Source organism: Myotis brandtii, unplaced genomic scaffold (assembly GCF_000412655.1).
Source record: "Myotis brandtii unplaced genomic scaffold, ASM41265v1 scaffold300, whole genome shotgun sequence".
NCBI classification, from domain to species: Eukaryota; Metazoa; Chordata; class Mammalia; order Chiroptera; family Vespertilionidae; genus Myotis; species Myotis brandtii.
In genome coordinates this window covers 439,100-462,925 of record NW_005361459.1, presented here as the reverse complement: position 1 = coordinate 462,925, position 23,826 = coordinate 439,100, and the positions used below count along the sequence as shown (strand labels likewise).

Sequence of the window (23,826 nt, the reverse complement as noted above, 5' to 3'; positions counted from 1 at the left end):
ATTAATTTAAAAAAAAAAAAAGAAAGAAAGGACATATAGAGACTTGATTTAGATGAGGGAGCAGGGACCTGGAGGCTCAGCCGGGGGAAGGACAGGAGGACAGTGTCCAGGCAGAGGCTTCAGCCCCACTTCCCGAGGCTGGGAGAGCCGGGCCTTTAAGGGGTGGAAAGAGACCGCACAAGACAGCGCAGACATAGAGGGACTCCTCAGCCACACCTCAGTGAGACCTGGGAGTGAGCATCTTAGGTAAATGGGAGTCTCTGGCAGGGATTCGAGAGATAATGGAATAATACCAGATTTGTGTCCCAAAATGATAACTTCAGCTGAAGTGAAGATGGGAAATTGGAAGGTGGGAGGGCCCTGAGGAGTCCACTGCAGCCAGCCAGGCAGGTGTTGACAACAGACCAATGGGGCAGGCAAAGAGGGAGAAGAGATGGATTGGGGATGGCGGTGGAGAGAGGGTAGCCAGGCCTGGGAGGATGAGGACAGTGACAAGCAGGCTTGTCTGCATGAGCCGGGAGTGAGCGCAGATGCTGCTTCCTGAGAAGGGAGTTTGAAAGAGAAACAGCTTTGCGATCTGAGAGATCCAGCCGAGGCCAAGGGGTTTGGGAATCCATGTGGTGGTGGGGTCGTGCTTCCTGTTACCCAGGGAATGACTGATTCCTGTTGTAGGTGAATTCCATACGTGACAGTTTTGCCATTAGAAGTAAGTTAGCACTCGTCCTGTGAATCAGAAAGGCAGAAGATTTGTAGTAGGAGGACTGGGGTAAGCAAAGGCGTGACAGAAGATAGACTGGAAGGGGACGAGTGTGGGGGCAGGCACAGTGGAAGAGTGGCTGCGGGTGCTGGGAGTCCAGCGAACATCAGAAGGGATGCTGACGGCAGGCTTTGAAGAGCTGCCGGGCTGTTTAGGAATGAGCCCACAGCTGTGTGGCAGGAGAGGGCAGACCGTGAAGGAAGGGACCTCACTGGAGCTGGAGCAGTAGCCATGGAAATGGGGAGGACAGTCAGATCTGAGAGGATTTGTAGGGAGAAAGCTTGATGGTTCCAAAGACTGAGTCCAGATAGGAGGAGGAAGAGGCCCCCAGGCCCTCAACCTGAGGACTGAGTGTGTCCTGAACAGACACTAGGAGATGGCTGGAAGGATTGCCATGGGGGTGGGGGTGGGGAGGTGAGATGAGTTTCAGATGTGGGGTGTTGAGTTTTAGGTATGGCAGAAACTTGCAGGTTGACAAGCAGAGGTGTCCAGCTGGAACTTGAGGGGAAGACAACTCGGGCAGGTCACGAACTGGAGGGAGCCCATGCCCTCTGACAGAGAGGAGCCATCTCTGGCTCTGAGCAACTGCAGTAGGAAAGACCTCAGTGGGACCAGGTTGGACCGCCCTAAGCTGTAAGTGGAACATGTTAAATGCTGAAGAGGAAGCTCTTTAGTAGCAATAGAACAGCCAGCAGCAAGTGTGGTACCATGTCACTTTGGGGCCGCATGGTATGTTCTGCAATGCCCAAGAAGGCCACAGCAGACTGTCTAACAGGTTAGAAAGGTAAAACCAAGTCTGCTTAGCATCAGATAGGGCAGTTTTATTATATGATCATTTGTGATAGAATGGGGCATGCCATCTTGAGTCTGTATCAGTACAGGTCCCACATCTTGCCCTGCAAAAGCACCATGTTTCTAGAAATGTAGGCTCCATGCACTTCCTTTGTAACTTAAGTGAGTTGTTTACACAAGGGAAACTATTTCCTTCAGATGAATGCTCATGCCTGGGGTCTGCTGGATTGGAGAATAGAATAGAAGTGACAGTAAATGAAAGAGTGTAAATAATTCTGACGAAACCAGCAAATGACATAGGGACATACTTATTGCAGACTTAGCCATGGATCTTTGTCAAGTATTGGACAATAAATCTCTATTTTCTGTGTAAAGGGCGATTACTCAGTGAAGGTTCCCCTTGTTTTCTGATACTTAAAATTTACCGAATGATTTACAAGCTTAGAGAGACGTCTCCGCGGGGCTCCTGGCACTGACATTGAAGGAGTTTGTGATTGCCTGACCATTACTTATTTTTATGTGCTTAATGTCTGAAATTGGTTTTTTCAAGACACACTCTCTGTTTCTACCTTTAGAGAAAGAATCTTTATGCATCATTCTGTGGATTCACATTAGTTTTGCCTTCACCTTCAGTGGAACTCCAAATATTCTAGAATTGTTGTTAGTTCTCCAGGACACTTAGGCCCCATGCCATGTGGTCCCAGTGCCCAGGTCTCTCTCCACGTGGTTATGTCCGGGCACCATCGCTTTTGTCCAATACACTTTGAACTTTTCAGCAAGGTATTTCTTTATTGAGCCTGTTAACGGGCTCCCATGGGGCTTCTACATATCTGTGTTTTATTTATTATTTTCACTGAAAAAAGAGTTGGGGGAGGGGATGCTAAATGTAAATATTTGACACTTACATTGGGCACACATGTGTTCTCTATTATTTCTTCATTTTTTCAATATACTTGAAATATTTTTAATAAAAATATTTAAGTTCATTTTTCCCTCCTTCTTACTTAAACATCCTGGGGAGTGCTGGCAACATTTCCTCTTCATTTCAACACTTTACCATCAGATTCCAGACCAGTGCTGTCCAATAGAATGCTTGAAATGTGACTGGTGTAACTGAACAACTAAAAGTTTAATTGAGGTAATAGTAACTAATTTAAATTTAGGTTTAAATAGCCATATGTGGCTACCATATTGAGCACTGCAGTCTGGAAGAAAAAGCTGCCAAAGCCAGGATATTTCTCCAACACCATCAGAGACAGGGCTGCGTATTCTATTTTATGTGCCATTCCTTAGCAGACATCCTCTTAAAAGATCTTAGGAATTACTGAACCAAGTCTGAAATTTACTGAAGAAAATGATATCCTAAATATGGAATGTACTAGTAAGTTTCTTCTTCTGCCGTCTTGTACCTTCTGCTTGTCCCTTTCTGATGAAATGGTTTTTTTCTTGTGTAAGTCTGCTCTGTAATAGGCACTAGTGTTTGATAATGATTAGCTCTTCACTGGGTTGAACTACACCCTAGCCCCTGAGGTCATCAATCACCGAGTGTCATTATGTTTGGAAGCAGATGGACAATTCAAGAGCAACCTATGGTCCTTAGACCGCTGGCTGGTTGCTGAGTATTTAATTATGTCTCAGCCAACACTAGAGTGAGCCATCATTCATAAATTTAGCTTATTAGAGGCTGGTCTCCTTAATGGTTGTGTTGACAAATTGTGCTAGTCTATTGAAAAGAGATGACTGAAAGGAAAACTGTATGTTTGAATCAAGGGAATTTGTGTATGTATTTAAGGGCGAGGTTGTTTGCTTTGTTCTTAAAGGATAATTGATTTTAAAATTAAAAGATCTAAATTCAAGTCCTGAATACTAGAAACCGTATGACCTGGGCCCTGTTTGGTAACCAGCCTCTTAGCATCCTTCCTGCCCCCCTACACACACACACACACACACACATACACTCACACACACGCGCGCCGCACCTGTAAAATGCAAGTAACTCTTGTTTACACGACAGGAATGCGGGTGGGAATAAATGTTGCAATCTGGTGACTGTGTTTGCTAGTGAAGGCTCCCCAGTACACCACTGTGGCAGAAGCATTATTTTGAGCTAAAGGCATTTGAGAATCAACAGATGAAAGATGAGGCTTGCTCTGCACCCCCTTGACTGCCTAAAGGAGCAGATCCTTTCAAAACAATTCAGCTGTTATAAGTCCCCCTTTACTTCAGGGGAAAGGATGGCTCCTGTCACCAGAGATGGGAACTGCATGAACAGCCTTTGCTAACACAAACTTGCCTCCCACTAGCTTCCCTCATCTGTTCTACAATCATTTCCCACCATTTATTTGTCCCTTGAAATCCCAACTCCCTCCCTGAGCTAAGATGGTGTATAAGCCCCAAATTCTAACTGCTTTTTCTAGCCACTTTCTTTGTGGGCCCACTGCCACTCCCATACAAACCTCCCTCAGTAAACTTTGTATTTTCTCTTTTTCATCTGTGTCAGTTTAATTCATGGGCCCCCAGTGACTGACTTAAGAGGATAGAGGAAAAGTTCTCCTCGCCAACACTCACAGGTGAAGGTGTTATTTGTGTGATGGTGGCTTGAGGGGGATGAGAAATCCCAGGAGTTGTGCTGACACTTATGTGCTGACACGGGCTTCCTTGTGCGGCAAGATCTCCTTCCCGGGCCCTGTCACCCTCTGACTGGCGGCTTCCCCCTGAGAATATCTGATTCCGTCTGGCACAGGGCCCCAGGGAGTCTGACTCAGCAGGTCAGGAGGCCACACTTTGGGGAGCACTGTTTCCAGGACCTCTGCATCTGGAAAAAACAAACAGAGGGGGGTGATCCAGGGTGACCTCGCTTTTAGTGCCCAGGACTGTACTGTATTCTGCATTTCAATTTCCAAGTTGCCTAAATGAAATGGTTCGCTCCTTTTGTTATCAGTGGGGTGCCATCTGTGTCCCCATCTGTTACCGGTGGAAGTGGAGTTCTTGTGATGTCACAAGGAAAGGAATTTCCTGACACTGGCCCGGGAGGATGGGTGGTCTTTATTTTCGTGAAATTAAACCCCTGGGTTTCCAGTGTTGCATTTCCCTCCATCCCACCATTGGGAAAAGTCCAATTTTGTCTTCAACAGGGCTAGAATTAAGGCCTCTGCCCAGAGTCTCCGGTCCATATTAAAGTCCAGTCCAGTGTCCTGCGTGTGGAGTCCGCATGACCCTGGGACATGTAGCTGCTTAAGGCCACATGGCGATGACGAGAGGATGGATGCATGCAGGTCACGGAGCAGGAAAGGAGCAAGAAGGCATGCGTAAAGCAAGAACAGGCAAGAGAGAGTGAACTCTTTGTCTGGAGATTTTAACCAGGAGCTTAAACAATTAATCCTTAAGGATTGGATTTTACCCACTTGCAATTATCTGTTTCCCAGGTCAGACTGACAGGCAAGCACTTCTCTGTGTCATCCTGACTTCACTGTGCATGCGCCCATCTACCCCTTTGTTCAATCCCTTCCCCCAGGGATCTGCGGAATGGGCCGGTGATTCCCTGGGGAGCATGAAGTTACAGCTTCTTGGTGAAGCTGCCCAGATGACCATGCTTACAACGTCTAGCCTCCCCTTTGCTCTCTTCCAATTATTAACAACTAGCTAATTATGACACTAGCACTTTCAATTTTGCTTTATCTCAATTTGCTAGACACAGTAACTTTTTGAAGGAGTTGAAATATGTTAAGGAGACACATATTTTTAAAATATTAAGCACTAATGAGTTTGATTTGAAATTCAGGGTTACATCTTAGAACAAAATGGTGACTGGAAACAATTTTTCACACAGACACATCTGACCTTTAAACCCATATTACTTACCTAAATGAACAAAATGGTAGTGAGCAGTTACTAAACTTGGATTATCTTCTTAAACTCTATTGGGCAGATTGCTTCCTCTGTCCATGAATTAAAATATATTTAACCACTTGGGCCCTGGGATTTGTTTATGAAATGAGAGAAGTACATGGAGACTTAAGTTATATGATTTTTAAAAATCTGTTAACTTTCAAAGAGTTTACATTACTTATTTTGCATAATGCACATCACTTGAATTTTATTTTCTTTTTCCCAAACCAATGTCTTACAGTTTTCTTTGCTTGTATCTTATTGCCAAACAGGCTTCTTCTCTCCCGTTGCCCCACCCCCGATGCTGGCAGGAAAGCTCTGGTCACCAAAGATGATAAATAAATGAATTGTTCATTTGGTTTCCGCTGTCTTGCCTCTTTCTCTGCAGTCAACGTTGTCAAAGGCTGCCCAGCATGAATCAGAAGTGCTGGTTGAACACTTACCCTAGACATCTGGGGTTGTTTTTGTGGCAGCATTTACATTTGAATTCACCTCATACCATAGAAGAGATTAACCAGTGGCTGCAGCATCATATCCAGTGGGGAGTCACAGAATGACTGTTTCTGTGCTTTTATGTTCTGGACCATAAAACACGTTGGTGAGGTCTGATAATTGTTTTACTGAAAAGGAGCTTCAAGGGTGCCCTCAAATGAGCTTCTCCTTGCACCATGTTAAAGGTAGGCTTTCACAATAAAGTCTTTTGAACAACAAAAAATTGTAATCCCATGGCAGGGTTTTTTAAAACTTTAAATCCTTTGTCTTTAACATGTTCTCTCTCAACTTGATATGAGGGAATGCTTTCTGAGAAATTCTCTTCCCACCAACCCTCCCAAGGGTGTCTGTGAATCTGGCCAGTCTCTCCAAGGCCTTGATGTAGGGTGACAGTTCTCTTTAAAGTACTGTGTGTCCTGAACATGTTTCCTTCAGAACCAAGAGCTCTCAGGAGCCAAGTCATCCCTAAGCTCACAGCAGGTCGTTCTGAATAGTGTAACACGACTGGAATGTGTCTGTGTGATGAAGATGCCCCCGCACGAGTGGAACATTAAGTGTGAGGCTTCTGATCACTCAGCTCTATCCTTAAAGAAGGAATGTAGTGGGGAAACACTATTTCAAATAGAATTACTTTAAAGCTCTATTGCCTCCACTTCTGTTTTCCCAAACACTAAAGGTGTCCCTTCCGAAATGATTGCATCAAAACCGCAAACACCTTGAGAAACCTCTCTGTTCTCCCATCTCCAGCACAGCGGGTCCTTTTCCCAGAAGGCCCCTCCATTTCTCAGAAGGATTGCTTTCTGCATTCGCTATGGTGATTGTCTCAATCTTTTTCACGTGGGACCTTGAAAATCGGTTTTCACCTTTATACAATGGATCATTAAGAAAGGCCCTCATACTGCTGTTGGAAATCCAGTCACTCTAGAAATTGCCATTCTTATGCAAAAATAAGTCTTCAACTTTCACTGGGGTAATCACCTTTTACAAAAGCGTATTTATATCAGGGTCACCTGGAACTGCAGAGGCATTTTGTTATAGACTCTGTGTGGTTGTGGACCTGCATCCTGGAATTATTACACTAATATGCCGTGTCAGGGCACCAGGCAAACATGCCAGGCGTTTTGCCTTGTATCATCTTATTTCACTCTCATGCCACGTCTTCCAGACAGTGTCTGTCATCATCTCATAAGAGAATCACGAGCATGTCGAGTACCTTGTTTAATGCCACACAGCTGGTACTTGGAAAATGGAAATTCCTACCAATTTCCAATCTTCTGCTCTTTCTACTGCCCTCGCCAGGCTGTCCTTCTTGGACGTCTTGTTCTGTGGGAGAGCCTGTGGGAAACAAAAGGAGGGACGGTGGACTGAACGCGAGTGGATAGTCATTTTGATTCTCGAGCACTGTGAGCTGATAAGCTGAGGCTCTCGCCCCAGAAGGGAAGGGGCCAGGGCCTGGGAACTGGGCAGCCCCTCGGGAGTGAACAGGTAGCAAAAAGCAAAGCTTGACCATGTCTTTGAAGACGGATCATCTTCGGCCTCCATCAAAGCCTGTGCACATGGTGCTGGGTTATCAGATTGGGGACGAGGGGGAGGGTTGGGAAAAGCATTCTGGTGTCATTTTTATCAAAATTTGGGAAGAGGCTGACATGGGTTTTAGTTGTAGTGGGAATAATATGTGCAAAGCTATTGTGTCACCTAAGGAAGGACTGGCTACTCTCCCCTTGACCCGCTGTTCCCTCTGCCGGAGTGTTCTCTCCCCTTCCTGTCATCCGCCACATCTCTCGGGTTTCACTTTAGGGATCACTTCCAAGCTCTCTTTCTGGGGCTCTCACCTGGGGCTCTCTCTTGCCCCTTACTGTCCCAAGACGCTCTACCTGGGCAGCAGTACCCACAGTATGGGGGGGGCGGGTGGGTGCTGGGGAGCTGCTCTACCCAGCAGCCTGCTGGCTTCTCTGTGCCGGCAGCTTTGAGGAGCTCCATGCATTTGTGTTTGGTGCAGAGCACTTGGAGTTTCTGTTCATGACAGACCTTCATGCCCTCGTGTGAAGGTGCTTAATACAAGCTGCAGTCCTTTCCTCATTGACCCAGTTCTTTGGTTGCCATGGAAATGTGTGTCTCTCTTGTTTTTGTCATTTTGGCATTTACCGAGCATCTGATAGGTGCTGAATGCAGTACTACACATTAAGAAGCATGCAGAGAGGAGCAGACGTGGTTTTCATTCTCAAGGAGCTCAAGGCTGTGGGGGAGACACTGACAGGCATAAGAGGAAGGAGAATCCAAGGTTCTAGAACAGCCGTGGGCAAACTACGGCTCGCGGGCCGGATCCGGCCTGTTTGAAATGAATAAAACTAAAAAAAAAAAAAAAAGACCGTACCCTTTTATGTAATGATGTTTACTTTGAATTTATATTAGTTCACACAAACACTCCATCCATGCTTTTGTTCCGGCCCTCCGGTCCAGTTTAAGAACCCATTGTGGCCCTCGAGTCAAAAAGTTTGCCCACCCCTGAGCTAGAATGTGGCTACTGAGTGCTCTGGGTCCAGGAGGAGGCGGCCTGGTTGACTTGGCATTTTCAGCAGCGTTGAAATATAACAGAGCTGGCGTTAGGTGCAGCCATCTGTCCGCAGTGTCGGGTGAATTAAAAGGAGAGCCTCCCTGAACGCTGCTGGAGCAGTCCGCCCTGGTGAGAAATGTGTGGTGTGACAATGGAAGAGGAACGGTGATGGGGCGCCCTCTCCTACCTCCACCGCCTGGAGTGGGTGACCCCCAGGACGTTTTGGTTCCCAGTTTGTTGGGAACATTTGCTTAACTGCTGAGTCGGGTGAGGTGCAAATCTCTGTGTACACATTTTCGATAGCTTCCAACAGCCATTCCTGGAGCACAGCAGAGCGGCACCAATGTAGTGCTCCCCACACCAGACTTCAGTCCTGGGGTTAGAACTTTGTACATTTTAGAGATAGAGCCCCTTCCCACCCCCACCCCAACCCCCACAAAGAGACACGCTCCTGACTTCCATGAGAGGAGAAGGCTCTGAGTGAGGGTTTAAGAGGTAAGTGGCTGCCTCAAGGGCACACAGCTATGAGTAAGTGGGGTCACAGTGCGGCGCTGTCCTGAGCTGTGAGCTCTAGTTGAGCTGTGAGGAGCTGCGCCCACAGCGGGATTTAAACAGAGGAGGATTCTGATACTTGAAGGTTACAAATGTGTTACTCAGCATCTATTCACGAGCCCACACTGTCCGCACAGCGGGCGTGGGTGTGTGGGTGTGGTGACTGCCGTGTGACCTTTGGGCTCCCTGGAGGGGACTGCAGACCATGCCCTCAGAGGCTTGGTTCCCACATGGGACAGGGGGGCTGGCCACAGAGGGGCATTGTCCCCAAGTCCCGGGCAGGACTTGGCTGAGACCCAATGCCCTGTAGTGTCAAAATTCTCATCCCACCCCACCCCCATGTGCAGCAGATTCGAAGGCAAACATGTCATGGAACAACAACTGTCAGAAGCAAGGTGGCCCTGGGACAAGGTGGCCCTGGGTCTCTGAGCTTCTCGGGTCCTGCTGCCGCTCCTGCTGAGGATACGCCATGCTCCCTCTGGCAGGACAGCCCCTCCCCAAGGACCTGCTCCCTGAAAATCCCTTCACAGTTGCTGGCTCTCTGACCCTTTGTTCAGTTGGCTGATGTTGTCGGGTGAATCTAGCACACAGGGGTTTCCTGATTTGGTGGAGGAGGAGAGAGCTAATTTTAACTGCCTTATGTCACATTGAGTTTGCTTCTTGTTTTTATTGTAATCTCCATTTAAAAATAAACCAGCAGCAATCCAGCGACTCGTGTTCCCCTGAGATCCCGGGCTTGGAATTCATGTCTAGCCTTTGGTACCAACCAACTCTGTGACCTTGTTTCCCCTCGTAAAGCGAGCAGGTCAGGTGACGCCTGCGCCTGCAGGCTGCCCTGTGTGGCCATCCCCTGACCCCTGCCATGTTTTGTGTGACCTAGACAGTGTTTTATTTTCTAATTGAATTTAAAGGCCTTTAAACTGGGCAAGCACTCGGGGATTTGCCACAGCCCCGCCCCTTCCACCAGGTCGGTTTGGCACGTTTCTCACCTGCCTGGCATCAGACTCCGCCATCCCTGGTCGGTATTCTCTGGGTTTCCTTTCAGCTGAAATTGTCTGTGAGTCTAATTTCTTTGCAACTTCAGGTCTTTTGTGCCTCCGCCTGACTTGCCCTTTGGACATTGGAAGAACTATTTTCTTCAATGGAAAAAAACAAATCACACGTCTGATGATGGGAAAAAGCAATGACATGGTCACTCTGAGATCAGCAGGCCAACAGGTGTTATAACCTGTAATGTAGCTTTGTTTTATTTTTATATGCTAATGCTGCAAAGGGGGAATTAATTATGGGAGTTTAGGGTTACTATGTATGAAACTCTACCTACAGTATTCAGAGCACCAGTTTTCACAATGTGGCCCCCCGAACCTGCAGCGTCACCAGGGAACTTGTTACACATGCGGATTCTGAACCCTGCCCAGCCCGCTGCATCAGAATCTCCATTGGCGGGGCCCAGACACCTGTGTGTCATCCCCTCTGAAATGGGATGATAAAGTAGAGCCTACCTCACAGGGTTATTAGGAGAACTGAGTGGTATGTTTATAAAGCCCCCTGCAGTGGTTCTTAAGCTTGGGCACCATCGGAGCCACTGCAGAGCTTTGTAATACACGTGGCTGGGCCCAGCCCCCCATTTCTGATTCACAGGCCTGCGGAAGGGCCCCAGGAACATGGTTCCAGAGACGCTGGCTCCCCTGTGATACCTCATCACTGAGACTGTGGGGAGTGAGAGGGGCAGGGATCGCTAGTTTGCACAGGGAGGTCCGGCAGAGCTTCCCTAACAAGGGGACCCTCAGGCAGAGACCTGAGGAAAGGCAGGAGGGAGCCACAGGACTTTCTGGGGAGGATACTCCAGGCACAGGGAACAGACAGTAAGTGCAGCAAGGAGGCCAGTGAGCTGAAGTGGAGGGACCAAGGGGGAAAGTGGCCGGTGATGAGCTCGGAGGGCGGGGGGCGGGGCGGGGGTGATCAAGTGAGGTCTTCAGTTGCTGTGAAAGACACCACTTCTGCTCCAAGTGCAGTGGGAGCCATTGGAAAAGTTGATAGGACGTGTGAAATTACTCATTATCCAGGGAGATCATGACTCTATAGTGCAGCCTCTTCTGAATTAGCTATATTTCTGGGTAAAGAAATAGCCCTCATTGATGAATAAACATTCTTCTTTGCAAAATAATTCAAAGCAAAAACAATGCACAGTGAATGGTGGAATGAGAAAATAAATCACCACTCTCACCCCCTAAGAAATAACAGATGTGGCATTGATCACCAGAGGATGCTTAAGCCAGTAGGAATATGTCGGTGGCAGCTCCAGCGTGGGAGGCCAAGGCGCCAGCACTGGAATCCCTTGATTCATGTCAGCATCATTTGAAGTTGGCACACCTCCCAGGGTGCTGCTGCGTGAGTGACACACCCATGGCCTGTCCCATCTGGCTTCTGCAACAGGACAGTGCCGTGGGGGAAGGCAGGGAAGGGTTTGTCCTAAGACATGTGCAACATAGGAATCTTTTTTGGACCCGATTTTTAAAATATAACCATGAAGGGACTTTTTACAAGATAAATGAATATTTTGAACACAGACTGGATATTAAATAATATTAAAGAATTATTCTAGTTGGTTCTTTATCATAGCATCGAGGGTCTCATTAGTTTTCGTGACTCTCTCCTCAAGTTTATTGACAGCTTCTAGCACATTTTTGCAAGCCCTCAAAATTGCGATTTTTAGCTCTATATCCTCCATTTCTGTCATGTTTTTTTGTCTCCGCATTTTTTATGCTTTCTTGGTGCACCCCCTAGTGGTCTTTGTGCGCAGTCTTGTTCTAGTTGAGCCTTGATTGTTGTAGTTAATACTAGAGGGATTTGACCACCAGGCCGACTGGCTGTGTGAATCAGCTGTGTCTGCCGCGGAAAACTTCTGTCCTCTGGGGAGGTGCTAATCTAGCCTTTGCCTGAGGCGATCTGGCAAATGGCTCTGCGCAGGGCTTGGGCGGGGCGGGCTCAACAGGGCGGGCGGGCGGAGGGAGCGGTTATGGTGCCCTCAGTCCCGTTCCCAGAGGCTCTGCTTCTCAGAACCCCCGGAACCGCTGCAAACCTCGGAGGGAAAGCTGCCTTCCAACTGATGCCAGACACTCCCGCTTCTCCCGTTTGGGTCCGAGTCCCCAGCGATTCGCCCGTATCTGGAGCTCAGAGTCTGAGACTCCCCCCTGACCGAAAACGACAACCGCGCTCTCAGCCACCAGCCCGCTTTGCGCGCGCACCTCCGCACCTGAGTATTTTCCACACTGCGCCTCCTCTGAGCCTCGGTGTGCTGTTATTTTTCCTTCTAGTTGAAGAGTCTCTCCTCAGCCAGCCTTCCTGTGGTTCTGGGTGATGTCCGTTCCGTCTTTTAGTTCGATGGCATTGTCTTTGTGTAAGAATATGTCCTTCTTTATAGAGAGACATATATTTATATTTAGAACTAAAATAACATGATTTCAAGAATTTGATTTAAAATATTACAGGAGAGAGTGAAAGAGCAAAAAGGGGCAGAAGAACCAAAAGGAGCAAAATATTAATAATTGCTGACCTTAGCAGATGGTATAGAATGGACTTATTAAACTATTCTGTCTTCTTTGTGACTATATGAACTTTCAAAAGAAAAGGTTTTTTAAATGCAAATTGAAAAGAAGATGGGAAGGTAAGAAGATAAAAAAGAAAAGCCTTGTTTAGGAAGACTAAGTTGCTAATAATTCTTCCTTGAGTTAGGGAAATCATGACAGTGAAAGGCATTTACTATTGCTAGATGTTACTTATGTTAACATAAAAACATTCAAACCTGTAAAGAATTTTTGTGAGTTTATTTGAGCCAAACTGTCTACAATTGCTGGGAAGCAGAACCTCAACAGTTGGAAAAGAAAAGCCTTGTTTAGGAAGACTAAGTTGCTAATAATTCTTCCTTGAGTTAGGGAAATCATGACAGTGAAAGGCATTTACTATTGCTAGATGTTACTTATGTTAACATAAAAACATTCAAACCTGTAAAGAATTTTTGTGAGTTTATTTGAGCCAAACTGTCTACAATTGCCGGGAAGCAGAACCTCAACAGTTGGGATAATGCTGCCGAGAATGGCGGGTTACATCTGTATTTATACATTACAATCAAAGGAAGGGATGTAGGTTGGTTACATGAAATCCATTGGTGATAGATTAGAGAGGCGGGAGAAAGCAAAACGGGGAAACCCCTGGGATTGGATAAAAAGTAAAATGATAGACACATAGTTAGGTGGGTGCAGGAACAATTAACATGATAACAATGAAGGAATCTGTGGTATCTGTCCTGGCGCCCAGCAAATTGTGTTGTGCCCCAAGGAGTCCAGAAAAAGGGAAGTTACATGTTACCCAGGAAGTTACAAGTTTCAAGGATATGTTATCATAGATGCAAAAAGACAGATGGGCTCAGTTAAGGTAAAGGTTTACTTGTCAGTGAAGATACCAGCCTAGGAGGTGACTACCCACCATAACTGCTTTTAGTTAAAGTTTAATTTCAGACCATCCATCCTTTGTGGTTACTTTAGGTCTCTGAGTTTGCAAGACCGCCATGCAGGCCTTCCCTGAGCTTGTCTGTCAGGTTAGCATCTGGCCCCTTTCGTCCACACTTAGAAATGAAACTATGAACTCTTGTTGAGATATATTCTATTTATCACATATCCAACCCCCAATTTCCTCATTGTTTGCCAAGCTCATAAAATAATGACAATATTGACAACACTGATGATGAGAAATAAAAGTTGGTAACCTTCCCTGCCCTCTGACACCTGGGAAGCTGAGTGCATGCTGCTGTGGGGCAGGGTTGCAACCTATTCCGTCTCACTCTCTGAGGGCTTACGTCCGAAGGCCTGTGAGGCCTCCTTTTGCTCGGATGCACAATCTGATTATGCACACACGTGCAGCCAGTACATGTGAGTTTGATTCGTAGGTGGTTAGTACAGCAGAAAACGAGGACTGAGACCTGTTACATTGGAACTGGCTGCTGGAAAACCTGGATGGCAATTTCTAAAGTGTATCCTCAACCCTAAAAGCACCCACTCCCTGTCTCTGCTCATTCGCTCAGCTTGAAAATGCTGAGCAGACTCGAAATGCAGGGATTTCCGCAGACTTGCAGGTATTCTGCTGTTTGAAGTCATGTCTCTCCTTGGGTATTTCTTCTCTGAGTAAACGTGGAAGTCTGAGTGACATTAAAGCCCTAAGTGTGTACCACTGAACATCGGTCACTGTAAACAGAGCGACTGCTGGGCAGAAAGACTAGTGAGCATTTAAATCCCTATTCTTCACTTTGAGTAATTGTCGTATTAGTTAAAATAAAAAAACATGAGGTGATAGAAAGAACTTGTCTGGAAAGGAAACTGAACTTATGGCTTCTATTGGGTAGCTGAGTTTTATGGTTCTTACGTTTTATCAGCATTTGCACGCGTGGGCCCTGACGAGCTCCACATAAGACTGGGTTCTTCAGAGTCACCGACTGTCTCAGCCATCATGACTCTAACAGTTCCATTGTAGAATCTAAGGGAAGAGGAAGGCAGGTAAAGTGACTAAAGTAGACAGGAAGAGCCCATTACACAGTTAGTTCTGCATTGGACAACTATCCGGGCAGGGCCCCTGCCGTGTGCCAGATGCTCTCCTTGTCCCTGAGGAACAGGCTGTTGCCTCCATGGAGCCCAGATTCCAGCGGGGCACAGGGAAGAGACCAGACCCACCCGGGACTCTGAAGACAGCTCCTGCCTGCAGCAGAGGGCTGGGATGCACAGGGTGGGAGGAGTGGGGGGCTGGCTTCCATTCCTACCTCATTCCTTCCTTAGCTGTGTGAGCTTGGACTGGTCACTTAATCACTCTGAGCTTCAAGATCCTCTTGTGTAAAATGCCAATAAAAACAACACCTACCTTATAGAGTTGTTATGCAGATTAAATGAGTTATTGCATGAAAATGCCTCCTGAGCCGTAACCGGTTTGGCTCAGTGGATAGAGCATCAGCCTGTGGACTGAAAGGTCCCAGGTTCGATTCCAGTCAAGGGCATGTACGTTGGTTGCGGGCACATCCCCAGTAGGAGGTGTGCAGGAGGCAGCTGATTGATGTTTCTCTCTCATGGATGTTTCTGACTCTTATCTCTCTCCCTTCCTTTCTGTAAAAAATCAATCAATAAAATATATTTTTAATAAAAAAAAGAAAAGAAAAAGAAAATGCCTCCTGAGTGTTTGGCCCACGGTGAGTGGGAGTTGTTACTTAGCCCAGCACTAGAGACGAAATAGGTACTCAGAGCTAACTCATTTGCTACTTCTGCGTTTGAGCATTAAAATGGCCATGTGTCTGGCAGACACTGGAATGGGATTGCTGGGGAATGTTTACATTTTCGTAGTTTTTAGGAGAAAACAGCCTTCAGACTATTCTGACCATCCCTTTAGGTTGGCAGGTCCTAATTAAGAGGGGAAAGCAGTTGCCTATGGGGAAGGGACAATTCGGAGCTGCCACGTTAATAGCAGCCTTTCACAGTCAAACCCTAAAATGCTATTTGAGTCTACATGACCCAGCAATTTTAGGCCTTCCTGCTATAATAAGGAATTCCACAACTGACGTCCAGAGGTCTGTCTGGCAGGGCTCCTGGGGCCTGTGTCCTTGGCCAGGGCAGTAGTGACGGCGTGGCCCACTCCCGTCCAGGCCCAGCTGAGAAAACTGGCTTCCTTCCCTTCAGCAGGGAGGTTTTCCTCCAGGGCTGCCCTGCGCCTCTAAGCTGTTTGGGTGCTAACAGAGGAGGGTGGGAGAGGAAAGGGAGACTGGCTCGGTCTGAAGGAGGGCGAGTTTGGGAAAGTGGCTTCTGTGAATGGTGTGTGTACTTGCCACGAGGCTGTCAGCTTGGTGGCAGCGGCCCAGTCGGCCTTGGTATAGGCTGCCCCCTTGTGCGCTGGCCAGGCCACTCAGCAGTGCCCTGTATTTTGATGGATTTCTCATTCCCCGGGCCATCCCAGGGATAGGATTTCACCGTGGTGCTTGACTCCAGTTTGGGGAGACGTTGCCTCTCTTGAGCCTGCCTTGCCTCCCTCCTCCAGTGGCTGAGCCGGCTCATCCTGTGTGGGGCATTGTCTGGGTCTAGCAGAGCAACCGGGCAGTGCAGCCTGGGAAACTGCCCAGGCTGGCTCCTCCCATAGAGCGAGTGTGAAATAAAAGTGGTTGAATCCTTTGCTGAGCTTAATGGGAGGAGTGTGTGCTTGTATCAGCTTAGAGACTTGTTTCTCCTCCGTTCAACTTCTCCAATTCTTTCATGGAATCTCTTGCATGAATTTGTACGGTATGTCATGGGCTTCCTGGTTAGAAAGAAGCCCTGGTGGGGGAGGAAGGAGAAGGACAGCTGGTGCCTCGCCCCACCCGTGCCCTCACAACCTCCGCTGGGTACAAGACCCTCACCCAGAAGAGACCATTCTTTTTGAGGAGCCTCAGCAGCAATCCCCAATGAGTAGAGGCTCCTGAAAGGTCAGAATCCTGTCATATGGAGTTTGACCACCATATCATTCTGTCAGTTCTGACCAAATTTTACCTAAAACACAGAACAATTTAGGTCCCATGTGGAAGAACTTAGTTCACTGGAGTGAGTCTCTTAGTGACATAAGCCCACCCAGATCCTCACCGAGTGGCCGGCCAGCTGTAAGGACAGCAGCATATGGGAAAGTGACATAAGCCCACCCAGATCCTCACCGAGTGGCCGACCAGCTGTAAGGACAGCAGCACATGGGAAGCCTGTAGAGGTTAGACATGCACCGTGTGGAATGGGCACGACACTGCCTACTTCAGAGACCAGGAGACAGGAGCACACGAGGCTGAGTGACTTCCCCCAGCCTGGAAGAGGCAGGGAGGGAATTTAACCCCTGCTTCCCACCCTCAGTCTGGGCTTCAGCCTCTCCTCCCGTGGAGCGCATTCCTCGTTTCCTCCCGTAAATATTGTCAGTCAACTTCACATATTCCTTCATTACTAGTCAACTCTGATCCAGAAAAGTCCTATGGGCTATTTTAGAGAACCTAGGAACACTTAGCAATTCCAAGAAAAGATAGACTGTAGCAAACATACCCACAGTTTTTAAAAAATATATTTAAGAAAGAACATGAATTGTGGCCCTGGCCAGGTGGCTCAGTTTAGTTGGAGCATTGTCCTGTACACCAAAGGATTGCAGGTTTGATTCTTGGTCAGGGCACATACCTGGGTTGTGGGCTAGATCCTTGGTCTGGGGGTGTGCGGCAGACAACCAAATGATATTTCTCACATCGATTAAAGTCCTATGGGCTATTTTAGAGAACCTAGGAACACTTAGCAATTCCAAGAAAAGATAGACTGTAGCAAACATATCCACGGTTTTTAAAAAATATATTTAACATGTTAAGCGCCCAGTCAGTCACTGGTGACTGACACTATACTTTCCATCTGGAAGACAAAATAGGCTGGCGCTTAACGTGTTAAGAAAGAACAAGAATTGTGGCGCTGGCCAGGTGGTTTAGTGTAGTTGGAGCATCATCCTGTACACCAAAGGATTGCGGGTTTGATTCTTGGTTAGGGCACATACCTGGGTTATGGGTTTGATCCTTGGTCTGAGGGTGTGCGGCAGACAACCAAATGATATTTCTCACATTGATGTTGCTCTCTCTCCCTTCCTCTCTCTCTAAAATCAATAAAAACATATCTTAGGGTAAGGATTTAAAAAAGAGAAAGAATAAGAATTGTGTTTTATTTACTTATATATTATAGAAGGATTGGACATATCTTTTTAAGACTGGATCCAAAAACATTTTTTAATTAGATCATCATAATTCCCAAATGCAGTGACCAGGTAGTTAGGTCAGTGTGTTGGTAGGGGTTGGGACTGTGGGAAGGGAATGGCAAACCTCATTCTCTGGCTGGTGTTTCCAGCAGCTCAACTTCTCCAATTCTTTCATGGAATCTCTTGCATGAATTTGTACGGTATGTCATGGGCTTCCTGGTTAGAAAGAAGCCCTGGTGGGGGAGGAAGGAGGACAGCTGGTACCTCGCCCCATGTGTGCCCTCACAACCTCCGCTGGGTACAAGACCCTCACCCAGAAGAGACCATTCTTTTTGAGGAGCCTCAGCAGCAATCCCCAATGAGTAGAGGCTCCTGAAAGGTCAGAATCCTGTCGTATGGAGCTTGACCACCATATCATTCTGTCAGTTCTGACCCAATTTTGCCTAAAACACAGAGCACTACCCACATAGCCTGGCCCCAAGAGGGGCTTGTCACTAGCCCACGGAGCCGTAGGTAGGGCTCCTGGTTGAGAAGTGACAGGGGAGCTGGATTCGAGTGATGGAGCCACCTGGACCCACCCCTGGGGCTCTGCACCCTCCAAACCCTTCGTGGTCATTCCCACTGGTTCTGCTTTGGTGCCATCACACTAAGGGGGAGAGTGCTGGAAATTTTGTCCACAGCCTCTCAGCGGCTGCTGTGTAGGATCAGGGAGTTTCCCAGCTGGATGGGGCCTGGGAGAGGTGTTTGTTTCCTTTTCAGATTGGCCCTCAGATTCCTGGGGGGGAGGTAGTCAGTGGGACAGAGCAGCCCCTCCCAACCTTTCTGCTGCCCACACAATACAAGCCATCGTGGTATTTTCTTATTATTGCAGAATTTATGAAACCAGAAGGAGATACATAGGAAGCGATTTCCTGCAAGGAATTGGCTTACACAATTGTGGGGGCAGGTGGGGCAGACCTGAAATCCAGGGGTCAGGCCGGCAGGAGGGGAGTCTGCACGTCAGGGTGAAGCTGCCGTCCACGGGCAGAATGTTTTTGTCTTCCGCGAGGAAGCCTCGGCTCTGTGTCTAGGGCCTTACAACTGATGGGGTCAGGCCCACCTAGATTATCGGAGATCACCTCTTTTACTTAACATCAGCTGACTGTGGACTTCAATCACCTCTACAACATATCCTGACAGCAGCGCCTGCATTACTGTTGATAGAACACCTGGGATCGTAGCCTAGCAACATTGACTCAGCAAACTGAGCTGATGACCCGGGCTCTGATGCCTCACTTCCCTTTGGGCCTCGCCTTCCTCCTTCCTCACCTGAAGTGACTGATCTGGGCAGCACTACTTTCTTTTCTTCCAGGAAAAGTATAAGAATCTGAAAGCTTCTGAAGGCCCCTAAAAGATCTTGCACCCCAACACCACATTTCCAACAGAGCTCGCAGAGGGCCTCGGGGCTACTCCTGCACCATGAGCTCAGATGATTGTGGTCATGCTCCCTTTTTATACAGGCCAAATGCCTCAATTAAGTCTTAATAATGTGCTATTTAATTCTCATAACCTTCAGTAATTTCTCTGTTTATCGACAAAGTGTATCAAGCTTGTAGGAGTGGCTTCTATGCCTTCTTCATTAAGGTGTTAAGGGAAATGTGATTTTAACAAAGCGGATTTTGTGGTGGTTTCCTTGGATTCGCTTAGTTCTGTTTTTCAATTGATGGATTGTTTCTGGTTTATGAGAATCTCTATGAGATAAATGTAATGAGAAGAAGGAGTGTAGACTGTCATTGTAGGCTATTTCTCTTCCTCAGTCTTTTTAGAACAAACCTCAGCCCTGCTCTGAAATTCACCAGGTTGGTGAAGAATGAAGAGGTCAAATGAGACCCACGAATGATTTGGCAATAATTATGTTATTATATATGGTAATGATGCATAGTATTATTACTTACAAAAACTAACATATAGCCATAAGGTAGGGCTCCTGGTTGAGAGGTGACAGTGGAGCTGTATTCGAGTGATGGAGCCACTGTGTTCAGGCATTCTATGCTTCTTTGATGCTCATAACAGCCCATTTTACCGATGACAAAACTGAGGCACAGACTCCAGATGGCTGAACCAATGTCACAAGTTCATAAGCGCTAGGGACAGGATTTGAACCCAGGCTGTCTGGCACTGGCCTCCAGGCTCTTAGCTATGTGTGAAAGGGCTGCACACTAGATGCTTGAGATATTTTTGGGTTCGAATCTATGATGCATCACCTAAGATGACAGTTTTTTGTGACCTTTAATTGTTTGACATAATGAAGGAGAGGTTGCTGCCTTAAGTGAAAACCTACTCAGACGACTTGACGTTGGCCCATTGGCAAAGAAAGTAGCTCTACGAAGTGATGACACCGTGGGTGTGCAGCCTGGGCCTTCACAGGTGCTGCTGGCAGCTGGCAGCTCAGAGCCATGGACAGCTGCTTGTGGGTGACCTATTATTCAACACATCCCAGGTGCTTCGAGGGTGGCTGGGTTGGGGACATCATCCCCTGCTGGTGGCAGGTGTCCCTGCCTTTCAAGACCAAGGCCAGTGGCCTGGCCCGGAGTCTAGAAGCATCTCCGAAGTGTGTGAAGCATTGACCAACCGCTGCCGTGTGCAGAGCTGGGCAGGCCCTTCGTGGGCAGAGAGGGTCTACCTGCCACGTCCTCCCTCCTGCGCACACCGGGGTGTAGGCTTTTAACATCCTGATGGATTTCTCCCTCTCTTTCACTTAGAAAACCCGATTCCCATCACCCAGAAGGAACATGGGATTAATGGCAAGCTTCAAGCGCCTGTGGTTCTTTGGTAATTGCTTTAAAAACACACATCCTTTCATAACAGCCCATTTTACCGATGACAAAACTGAGGCACAGACTCCAGATGGCTGAACCAATGTCACAAGTTCATAAGCGCTAGGGACAGGATTTGAACCCAGGCTGTCTGGCACTGGCCTCCAGGCTCTTAGCTATGCGTGAAAGGGCTGCACACTAGATGCTTGAGATATTTTTGGGTTCGAATCTATGATGCATCACCTAAGATGACAGTTTTTTGTGACCTTTGTTTTACATAACGAAGGAGAGGTTGCCGCCATAAGTGAAAACCTACTCAGATGACTTGAAGTTGGCCCATTGGCAAAGAAAGTAGCTCTAAGAAGTGATGACACCGTGGGTGTGCAGCCTGGGCCTTCACAGGTGCTGCTGGCAGCTGGCAGCTCAGAGCCATGGACAGCTGCTTGTGGGTGACCTATTATTCAACACATCCCAGGTGCTTCGAGGGTGGCTGGGTTGGGGACATCATCCCCTGCTGGTGGCAGGTGTCCCTGCCTTTCAAGACCAAGGCCAGTGGCCTGGCCAGGAGTCTAGAAGCATCTCCGAAGTGTGTGAAGCATTGACCAACCGCTGCCGTGTGCAGAGCTGGGCAGGCCCTTCGTGGGCAGAGAGGGTCTACCTGCCACGTCCTCCCTCCTGCGCACACCGGGGTGTAGGCTTTTAACATCCTGATGGATTTCTCCCTCTCTTTCACTTAGAAAACCCGATTCCCATCACCCAGAAGGAACATGGGATTAATGGCAAGCTTCAAGCGCCTGTGGTTCTTTGGTAATTGCTTTAAAAACACACATCCTTATAGCCACCTTTAGAATGTAGTTGATTTCAGGCAGTTTGGAAAGAATTTCTGGTGAGTTGAGGCAAAATGGTGATTATCTGCAAGTGTCATGCCTGTGTCCTCACATCAGATCGCTGTTTTCCATCGCCCCTGCAGGAATGCTGAAATGCCATGTAGCTGTATCTTTCTACCCTGAAAAAACACAGTGAACTCCCGGCTAGGATTCCTACAAACACAGGAGTGCAGAGGTTGGGAAGTGATTTTACTAAGCCAGCTGTCAGAGATGTGTGTCGGGGAGGCAAGACCATTGCTCCGGAGTAGAGTTCTGGGGACCTTGATAACCTGCAGGTGCTGATTCTTGGGTCTGGGTGGGGCCTGAGCTCGCACCTCTAACACACTCCCAGGAGCTGCTGATGCTTCAGGTCCAAGTACAAGGAGTTAGAGGATTGCTCAAACCACTCATGGGAGAAGAACAAGAGAAGCCCACAGAGGAAACACTGGCCACGAACTCATATCTACAGTAACACTAACAGGTGCCCCGGGCACGGCGTCCCATTTGCAGGGAGGGGAGAGTGAGAAGTCAGACTGGAATCATTGGCCCACACGGGGCAACTTTCCTTCGTCATCCACCAACCTAGCCCCGGTTTAGAAGGCGGCCCGTGATGCTTGTGTGATGGTGCATGGTGTGGTTAGTGTGTGGGACTGGACATCCCCTAAGGGGGCCTGTGGGGCGGAACTGGAGTTGCAGATATTTTCCTACTCGGGTCTCACAAAACTAAGGAGAAAGGCATGCCCGTTGCACCCGCTTCGTGCGCCGTCCACGTGAAGCCATGCTGCTGCTTTGGCATCATGTATCTCTGTGACTTTGTTTAAAGGTCACCTGAGTAGGCAGGTGCTAAATTTCCTCATTTGATACGAGCCTGTGCCGCGCCACAGACGCTGAACCCACCCCGCCCAAAGCCCATTTCAGATTTCCATAGCAAATCCACTGCTCGGGCTGAGTAAGTGAAAGCTAGAACCTGCAGCTGATAGTCTTTTCTAAAAAGATTCTGATTGCTTTACTATGTTTAAGAGCAGAGATGCCAGACCCCACGTGCATGCCTGAACCCCCTGGGAGGTCATCTTTGAAGTGAGCCTGGCCTGTGCGTAGAAAAGAGCATCATCATAGCCGATGGCCAGTAGACGGCTGTTTAATCCTGTTTTCTTAATTAAATGGAAACCAAATTATTTAGACGCTGTTCTCTGGAGGTCAAGTTTCTCTCGCTCACTGGTAGCTGGGATCATGATGCCTGTTTGTGCGGAGCGGGGATGGAAATTCTGATCGAGTTATTATTTCTCCCCTATGAGCTGGTGCAGGCATTGGCTGGCATGGTGCCCTCTCCTTGGTGGGGCTGATTCTGTCCTGCAAGTGTAGTTTGTCTGTTCTCCCCTTTAATCTGTTCTCCTTCGCTGCCTTGCAACCCCCACCTCTGCGCTGGCCCCTAGACAGTCAGAAAGTGGGCGATGGGCTGTGGCAACTGACCTACAAACAGTGTCTAGACACAGATGCATGAAAAGTACTTTCTCCTGAGAGTCTTCTTTTTTAAAAAAAGATTTATTTTACCTACAGTTAAAAAAAAAAGGCAAGCCAGCTTTAGGGAGAAGAAGAGCAAACGAACTTGTGTGTTCTAAAGTACGTAAACCCTGCTGTCTGCTGCAAGTGTTGAGGACTTACCTCTGTTTCGGGAGCTCACGTAGCGGGTCTCTACTGGTTGGCAGCTGGGCGCTGCCATCTAAGTTTGGGACCATCTTTGACTCCGGGTCAAATTGAGAGCCTAGATTCTTGCAAACAGGAGGGACCATGGTGTCCTTCCATCCAGTAGACATTTAGTGGAGGCAGACACTGGTGTTGTTTGGAGCTGTGAAGATCAAGCAGACACCCCCACCCCCGCCATGGTATCTACCTGATAGGACCAGAGAGAGGGAAGCATCACACCCAGGTCACAGTGGGCAGAGAACCCCCGTGGGGAGGAGAAACTTCCCATGAGAACATCACAAGATCCAAGTCTGCTATACTGTTTGGGTTTCGTCTTGTTCAAAGGAGGGACATATAGGTGGGTGGGCGTGAGCAGATGGTGCTCCTGGGTGTCCTGTGCAGAGAATGAGAGGGTCCCCTAATACAGCCTGGTAGAGGGAAGGAGTGGCGACAGGCGGGCACGACAGAGTCCACTCTACAAGACACGCAGTGGCCTCCAGAGAGCAGAAGTGGGAATAATGTGCTATGCAAACACTCTGCCCCCTTGCAGTGTTTGCTAGCTTCTGGACTAGGCAACTCTGAATTATAATGTTCTTTTGCCACTGACTTGCTCTGTGACCTTGAGCAATGATCTCGCTCCCTTCCCCGTCTGATCCTCAGCTCATCTAGCTGTAAAAATGA

General features: G+C 47.8%; 1 protein-coding gene and 1 long non-coding RNA gene across 2 annotated transcripts in view; both read left to right on the top strand.

Moving 5' to 3' along the window:
- The window catches only part of LOC106726668, a 76,988-nt gene extending 70,836 nt beyond the window's left edge, over positions 1-6,152 (top strand). Inside the window, exon 2 of the long non-coding RNA XR_001362736.1 lies at positions 5,710-6,152. This is a non-coding gene — a long non-coding RNA (uncharacterized LOC106726668). The remainder of the gene's footprint in view (positions 1-5,709) is intronic.
- Positions 1-23,826, top strand: part of SLC22A23 (solute carrier family 22, member 23) — a gene marked incomplete at its 5' end in the record, with an annotated part of 211,668 nt that overhangs the window by 116,733 nt on the left and 71,109 nt on the right. The gene's annotated exons all lie outside the window — the stretch shown is intronic.